Source organism: Triticum aestivum, chromosome 4B (genome assembly GCF_018294505.1).
Source record: "Triticum aestivum cultivar Chinese Spring chromosome 4B, IWGSC CS RefSeq v2.1, whole genome shotgun sequence".
Taxonomy (NCBI): Eukaryota; Viridiplantae; Streptophyta; class Magnoliopsida; order Poales; family Poaceae; genus Triticum; species Triticum aestivum.
This window is the reverse complement of record NC_057804.1, coordinates 559,189,909-559,198,115: the sequence shown is the minus strand read 5'-3', so window position 1 is coordinate 559,198,115 and position 8,207 is coordinate 559,189,909. Positions and strand designations below refer to the sequence as shown.

Here is an 8,207-nt window from a genome sequence, read left to right as displayed (position 1 = left end):
GATTATTTCACTGAAGCAGATGTGCAGAAAGTCAAGGACGCCGCTCTTAAGAAGATGGCAATTGCATTCAACACCCACAAGAAAACTGTATGGGCCAACTACCTCGCTGCAGAAAGGAAGACTCCAGAATTCACGGGAACACTGGATAAGCAAAGAGAACACTGGGCCGATTTCGTGAAATTCAAGGAATCAGAATTATCTAAGGAACGGTCGATAAAAAAAGGCCAATGCCACAAAAAAGACGCAGTTCCATAGGCTGCGTCCAGGTGGCTACGCGGTGGGAATGCCTAAGTGGGATAAGTCTAAGCAAGAGATGGAGGATGCAGGCGTCACTCCGGTTACTAGTTGCTGGCCCCCCAGGTGCAGAACTTGGTTCTATGCGCATGGGGGGCATTGGACCCGAAGACAGGTCTGGTTTCGAAGAAGGCAAGTCTAAAAGGAGCCGAACAAAAGATACTTGACGCAATAGAAGAAGCTCGAACGGGGGTGTTCACGCCTAACAGAGAGAACGGCGAGCTTACGCGTGCCCTGGGAAATCCTGAACACCCGGGAAGAACACGAGGCAAGGGCATTATTCCCTGGTATGAGGGCTTTTCGTAATGGAACGACGACTACAGGTCCCGTGCAAGAAAGAAGATGGAGGAGGAGAAGAATAGGAAGCTAGAGGAGGAGCAGAGGAAGCAGGACGCAGAACGCCTTCAAGGCCTAGAAGCAAGGCACACGGACTTGGCACTCAAATTCTAGCAGCAGCAGCAGCAGATCGACTCACTTAGCCAGGAAAGGGGGTCTCAACAGCGGCAGCAGCAAGCGGATGATCGTCCAACATTGGATAGCACCATCCCATCCATGCCGAGAAGCAGCGTTGGTTCCGCCCCGGGCGACACACTATTGGATACATACCTTGTGGATGACATCATAGAGAACACTAACTGTGAGCTACACTCCAAAATGAAGAACATATCCATGAAGGTGGCGGACGCCGTTGCTTTTACAATTACCCCTGAAGCAACCTTCCATTGCACCCCGATTCCAGAGGGCTATGCTCGTGTCTTGGTCGATGAAGTGGTGGACCCATATTCGGGGCTACAGCTTGACATTCCTGGAGGTGACGACGACCGCACACTGGGAGAGGCCATACATCATATCATCCTATGGAGAAAGGATTGCATCATCTTTTGAAGTCCACCAACACCGCGTTGTCTACCGACTCCTCCTTGAAGTCCGCCACCTAGTCAGCAGACTCCCGCTCCTCCAAGTCCACGAACGCGTGAGCCGACTCCTCCTCGAAGTCCGCCACCTCCTCCAAGTCCCCGAACGCATGAGCAGACTCCTGCTTCAAGTCCGGCACAGCGTCAGGCCACTCCTCCGGTTTCAAGTCCAACACCGTGTTAGGCCAAACCTCCTGCTTCAAGTCCGGCACAACGTCAGGCCACTCCTCCTGCTCCATCTCAGCCACGTCCGCCGTCTCAGCAATCGCAAAAAAGACACGCTGCAGTTATGGTGCGTAGTGGTACGAGTCGAGGTAGTACAGGAAGTACAGGCGGAGACAAGCGATATAAATATGGTCCAAGCCTCGCTCCTCTTCCTCAGAGGCCTTACGACATAACCGAGGAGCAAAACGCAGCCATAGTGTGGGCCCAAGTGGACGTCCATTTTGGACCGAAACCGGCACCGCCGCTAAGGAAGAAAGTGCCTGAGGAAAAGATTGACCACTTCATTTGTATGGCTAGAGCACCAGCTCCCAAGCCTATTGACTCAGACTATGAGCGCCAAATCAGGAAGGCACATCGAGCACGACTACAGAAGGAAGCATGCTCGAGCTCGAGCCAACAAGCAGCTGGCAAAAAATGCGGGAAAATCATTCTCCAGCTAGGAGAACAGGTGGCGCAATCGATTCCCTCGCTTGTTGTGCCAACAACACATGAGAGGAGTATGCGCGCCCAATATTATTGTCTGCAGACCGTTAACGTTCCCCAGCTGGGCGATATGGTAATAACGGAGGAGCATATAATGCAGGCTGAAATGCTCAAGATCACTGTTGGACAACTCCTCGAAATCGAGCCCATGTCTCCGCTTAGAGAGGGGGAAATAAAACGGAAATACGTCCGGGGCCAACCTTTGGTCGAGCCAGACAAGGTCAAGAACCTCCCAACGAGAATGTATGAATTGCATCAATGGTACATGAACATTACCAAGATTCCCAATCGAGAGTCCCTCATGGTGAATGTCAAGGAGGAGCATTACTTCCATGAGAAAGCTCTGTCCGGAAGCGCAACGGCTTTCACGCTCATCCCTTACTTCAAAACTACAGGTTTTAGCCCTCCGTTTGCTGGTCGCTATGTTCCTTTTTGCTTTTTTTGGGCTTCTTCTCATTCTTCTTTGGCACCTACGGTAGAGATCGGAGGTATTTGGCCCCCAAAAGGGATTGGGTTCAGACTATTTCAGTTATACAATCAAGACGCACTCGACAAATCTATCGTCAGTTGCTATTGTCTGTAAGTGATTTCTTTCTGTAATTTAATTCTCAAGCTAGCTGTAGTGATCATTTTGATCAATCATTACATGTAATTATCCTCACTATATATTCTTTTCTGTGGTATTATATGCAGGATGAAGATGTATGAAATGAAAAAATCTGGACCCTATGGCATTGGGTTCATTGACCCAAATACCATTAATGAGTACACATGGAATCTTTCAACTTCTCGAGTAAGTTTAGAGGAAAGCATGCTAGAGTTCTTCAAACGCCTCAATACCAATGAAGATATGCTACTTCCTTACAACTTCCTGTGAGTCACACTGTCTTGTACTACAAATTCTGTTTTTGCTTACTAGCTAGCTAGATGTTAATAATTAAGTGTACATAGGGTTTACGGTAGTTGATTAGTGTTATGCACATGCCCGCTTAATTAAGACATGCAAACGTGTGCGCATGCAGTTTCCACTGGATCTTGTTAGACATTAAAGTTGATAAAGGAACAGTTGAAGTACTGGACTCACTACTTAAAGAAGAAAAAGACTACACACTACTAGGAAAAAGCTTATAGACAGAGCTATAGCAGCAGCGTGGGAGTGGAAGCTGCGCTACTACTATTTAGTAGTAGCGTGGGTAAAAATAGTGCGCTACTACTAAAAAATAGTAGTAGCGCGGGTCTATTGTTTCCACCCTACTACTAAATATCCCCACAGAACAGCTTATAGTAGCAGCGAGGGGTATAAAAGCCGCGCTACTACTATTTTCTAGTAGTAGCGCGTGCTGCAATTCCCACGCTACTACTTTAAAGGGAAACATTTAAAATCGGCGTGCCGGCCGAAGCTTCGGCCGGTCACACCGCTCTCTGGCGCAGCCACTCGTTCTTTTCTCCTCCACGCGTCACGGGCCCCATCCACCGCCTGTGCCATGCCTTATCTCTTCACCCCTGAGCTCCACCACTCATTTCACCTCATTTCCATGAACGCGTCCTTCCTCTGTCACTCTTTTCTCCCCAAAATAACAGTAGCGTGGATCCTCTCTCTCAGGATTTCCTCTCCAATATCCACTCCTCACCTAATCTTGCTTCTCCGCTCATCTCTAACGCAACCAAATCCACTGCTCCAGTGGCTGCAGATCGCACCTTGTGTTGCTCCGACGAGCGTAAGGCCCTCACATGCCCCGCTCTATTCTAGCGAGCAGCCGCCTCCACCTGCCCGCGCGCTGCTCCGGCGTGCGCCGTCCTCCACCGGGTGATGGGCCGGCGGTTACGTCTTGCATGAGCAAACGAGATGCTGGAATCGGCCTCGGCGGGTGCTGCAATTAGCAATTTTTTTGCTACAACCGGTTTTTGTTTTTGCTGGAATCAGCAACGTTTTTTGCTAGGATCCACATTTTTGGAAGTGCTTTTTTGCTACAACGATTCAAATTTTTTGCTACCATCGTTTTGTTTTTTGCTGCCACCGTCCTTTTCTCATTTTTGGCACCCATCTCTGAATTTTTTTGCTGGATCCATCTTTCTACTAGAACCACTTCATTTTTTTTGTTACCAGAGTCTTTGATTTGTGCTACCACCATCTCCGTTTTTGCTACTGCCCCGTCTTCCGAATTTTTTTTGCCGGATGCATCCTTTTTACCTTTGAACCACCTCAAATTTGCTACCACTGTCTTTGTTTTTTGCTACTAGTGTATTTGAGTTTTGCTACCATCCCTTTTTTTTGTTTTTTCTGCTGGTTACATTTTTTTGCTGGAACCAGCAATTTTTTTTGTTGGAACTGGTGTTTTTGTTAGCTACTACCTCATCTACAAACGGCGACAGCGATGAACTTTCACTGAATGGCTGCAACTGGAGGCCGATTTTGGTGGAACCGACATCACATTTTTGCTGCATCGGTGTTTTTTTTTTGCGGCAACCGGTTAGTTGTTTTGCTACATGGCGATGGCTCGGTGGAGCGATGTTGTCCTGCCAGATCCAGTGAGGATCCGTGCTGCGGGGACGACGAGCCGATGGTGCCTCGAATCAGCGGCACGCGCGGCCATGGCGGGCTGCGTGAGCGGGGCGGGTGCACCGGAGATTCCCTTTTTTTTGGTTCTGGCATGATGTGCGGGACGAGGAAGAAAAAAAATGCCCAGATCCAACGGCAGATGAAACTGCAATCGTACGGGTGCGCTCTGACCGGCCGAAATTCGGCCGGCGCACCGGCGCCTAGTAGTCGCCTACTTTAAATTGACCAGATCAGCTGATGTACCCCTCTTTAGCAGCAGCGAAGCACCCGTGGGCCGCCCTACAACTAGTGGCACCGCACCGCACCACAACCTTATCTTCCCTGTCGCTTGCCCCTCCCCCTCCATCGCCCCTCCCCCAACCAATCTTGCCCACACCGCAGATGCATCCTCCGCCCCAAACGACGGCGATAGGGATGCCGACGCCCTAACCCACGTCTCCTTCCACCTCCCCCAACTCGTCTTCTCGCCGGCTACTTTGGAGGAGCCTCCTTTTGCACGCCACCGTGGCCGGGCTGCGGCGACCACCAGAGGTCCGCCGCCGCCAGGATCTCCCTCCTTCTCCACTACGAGGCACCAGCAGAGGGGGGCGACTCCTCCTTCCATCCCTAGTCGCGGCCTCCAACCTCTAACGCCGCTTGAAACCCTAGCCCGAATCCGGCAGAGGTGCAGCAGCACGGGATCCCCTCCAAAAGTAGCATCTTCTTCTTCCTATGGTTCTTCTTCTTCTTCCCCGGATCTGATGCGTGTGTGTGTTCGCGTGGTTGTGTGCAGGCAGTTGAAGGAAGGGGGCGGGCCATGGACAAGCTGCAAGGTGGGGGCCTGAAGCCATGGATGGATGTGTTTGGGACGGTGAGGAGGCACCCAACCGAGCGGCGGGCAAGGATGAAGTGAAGTTGAGCGCACCGTCGTCATATCCCTTCTCCGTCTGCTGTTACTGGAAGCAAGCACAGTACCATCTCATCTCATCCACGAGGTGAGCTCTCGTCCGCGTGCCCGCGAGCTGCTTGTGTTTATGCCCATATAGTTTTTCTATTCACCGACACCCCCACGGCAGCCTACAGCCTCTGCCCACCTACAATCCTCATTGTTTGTTTAGTGCTCACTAACCCACATTAAATGATCCCAGTCAATGAATGAATGCATCTGGTCCAGCAAGAGGGGAGGGCAAAGCAGAGCAGGGCATCCAATGCGTTTATTTCCCATATACTTTTGCCTGCTTCAAGTACTAGCATACGTATGATCATCATTAGAGGCTAATCTCCTTTTTGCCGGGTCATTGGATGTTAATCATAGTTTAAGACTTTGGTGGGTCAAAGTCAAGCAAAACTAGTATGTACGTAGTGACATGTGATTCATTGGTCAAGTCAAGCAAGACACAGCTACACTCACTCTAAGTGACTCTGCTCTCCCGTCCGGCGCTCGCATCCGCCACCTGCTGCTCAGCCTCGCCGGCCGGCAACGCAGAGTCTCATCCTGCACTATATTTCTTGCTCAATTGTTGTTAGTGCTTAGGTTGTACTAGTAGCAGCAGCAGAAGTACAAGAAGGGTTTCAGATTTCTCACTTGTGCAAAGAATAAGTTCAGTCAATCTAATATTCATACTTACACTGTAAATCCCTATGTACTTTCTGTGAATTCCCTTTGTAATGGTAGTGTTTGCAATGTAAAATTGCATTGTAAGATAGACTAATAAAAGACTGAAACTACAGTCCAAATCATTGTTACTTAACTGAAAATATGCATTTTAATTTAATGTGCATTTTTGCCCAGTAATGTGTATTCCTTCTCTTTTTGGTTGCCTCAATTTAAAGTGGTTTTGAACTATAATTTTCAGTAATGTGTCACTTCTAGTTTACCTGAATATTTTTGTATTCTTATCAGTTTTGTGCCCCATTCTAAAGAAGTTCAGTAAATGTGTATGTCCCATTATGTAAATACAATATTTTACAAACCATTTAGATACAACAACCTGATCTTTGTTTTCTTTTTCACAAGAAGCTATTTTTGGCTTACCCGAAGGGATGCATGCTCTTCATCTTGCAGGTATGACTCATCCTCGCATTCTTACTTCGCCTTTGTTTCCTTCAGCTTATTGATCCTGAAATTTTAAGATAAATTGTAAGTACTCACTATCATGTTCTTAAGCAAAGCTACTTTTTTTGCTTGAATTATAGTGTTTTGTCTGACCTATGTATAGTGTCAATAAAAATCTAAATTTCAAGATGGAGATACATTTTTTGGTGGCATCTTACATCACAGTAATTTACAACCAAGATAGGTTTACAATGTTTTTTTGATAGCAACTATAATGCATAGCTGCAGATTTTGTCGAATACACATATGTATTTTGTATGCATGGCAGATACTGGGGTCAAATAGAATAACAAGTAAATCATTCCTTTTGTCTTCATATTTACTTGAAGGACTGCATGTTTTTCATCTTTGTATGCCCCATGTATTTGCTTGTAAGCTTCAGTAGTGTTATCTATCTAGTCTGATTTATATAATCCATTCCTAAGCTGAAATATTTTTTGTAACTGAAATATATAGTCTGAGTTTCATTCAGTTATTTGTCACTTTTTAACTAAATAGCTTTTTGTAACTGAAATATCTGTGTACTTACAATGCCTGTCTCATAGGGCCCATCCCAGCGAGACCTAAGTTTTAATTGAATATCTTTTCTGTCGATTGTCGTAGGATTTTAGAGAAAACACTTATCAGGAATACAAGTGTTTATGAAACTACTGTTGTTGCTTTAGCCAAACACCTCACAGTTTCCAAAACTACAGTTTTGTAGAAACCATAGTATTCTGATTGAGCTAAGCTAGCCTTGTATCTCCACCTGTGGGAGTCAAGGTGCATATGCTCCTTGTCTTTTTCACTTTTTAGATTAGACTGAATATCTAGGATGCTTATGCCGTCTCGAAACTGTCAACCCGACTCATAGAATGATCTTTTTATTTAGGATTCATGGTTTTTTTTCTTGTTATTATGCATTACTATGAGTTCATTGTATTAAGATTCCTTACAACTTTATGCGCCCGAGCTATTTACAGAAGGAGGGGGCTCGGCCTTCTTCACGGCTCGCGGCAGTGTCTCTCGTTGATTCGTTCGTGCAACAAGGAGGGGACCCGCCCTTCTTCATGTCTTGTGCAACTAGTAAGGACCAGCCCTCTGGCTATTACTATTGATCCATGTGCATGTGCTAAAAAGTAAGAAAATACCCTATTGGATTTGGACGCTGACGAGCACAAACAAGTTTTCACTTTCCCGACGTGACCGTAGGGGTGATCGACGCGGACTACCGCTGCCCGGTGGGCGTCGTGCTCTTCAACCACTCGGAGGTGGACTTTGCCGTGAAGTCCGGTGACCGCGTCGCACAGATGATCGTCCAGGTGATCGTGACGCCGGAGGCCGCCGAGGTGGAGGACCTCGATAGCATCATTTGGGGGGAGGGAGGATTCGGGTCCACTAGCGTCTGAACTCTGAGCCTTGGTAAATACATCTAGAGAAGTTGTATGTTTAGGCTGCTGGTGGAACACTAGGAAAGGTACCTACCTTTGGTTGTGTGTGTTTACTATTAAATGGAATCACATGATCTCTTGTGGTTGAGATGTTCAATGTTGCATCCATGAACGGTGCAAGTGTTAAGATGGTCATGTGACCTTAATTTATTTTGCATTGGACATGTCTCTGATCTTCATCCATGAATACTGCATCTAATTTTTAT

General features: G+C 47.1%; 1 long non-coding RNA gene across 6 annotated transcripts in view; it reads left to right on the top strand.

Moving 5' to 3' along the window:
- The first annotated feature begins 4,754 nt into the window (after window positions 1-4,754).
- LOC123093243 (uncharacterized) overlaps window positions 4,755-8,207 on the top strand; it is a 4,868-nt gene continuing 1,415 nt past the window's right edge. Inside the window, exons 1-5 of one of the 6 annotated variants that reach the window (XR_006445214.1) lie at window positions 4,761-5,168; window positions 5,249-5,450; window positions 6,476-6,520; window positions 7,534-7,689; window positions 7,763-8,165. This is a non-coding gene — a long non-coding RNA (uncharacterized lncRNA). Of the gene's footprint in view, window positions 5,169-5,248; window positions 5,451-6,472; window positions 7,690-7,762; window positions 8,166-8,207 lie in introns of those variants that run through there. The other 5 variants (XR_006445215.1, XR_006445213.1, XR_006445211.1 and 2 more) reach the window with 5 other exon arrangements.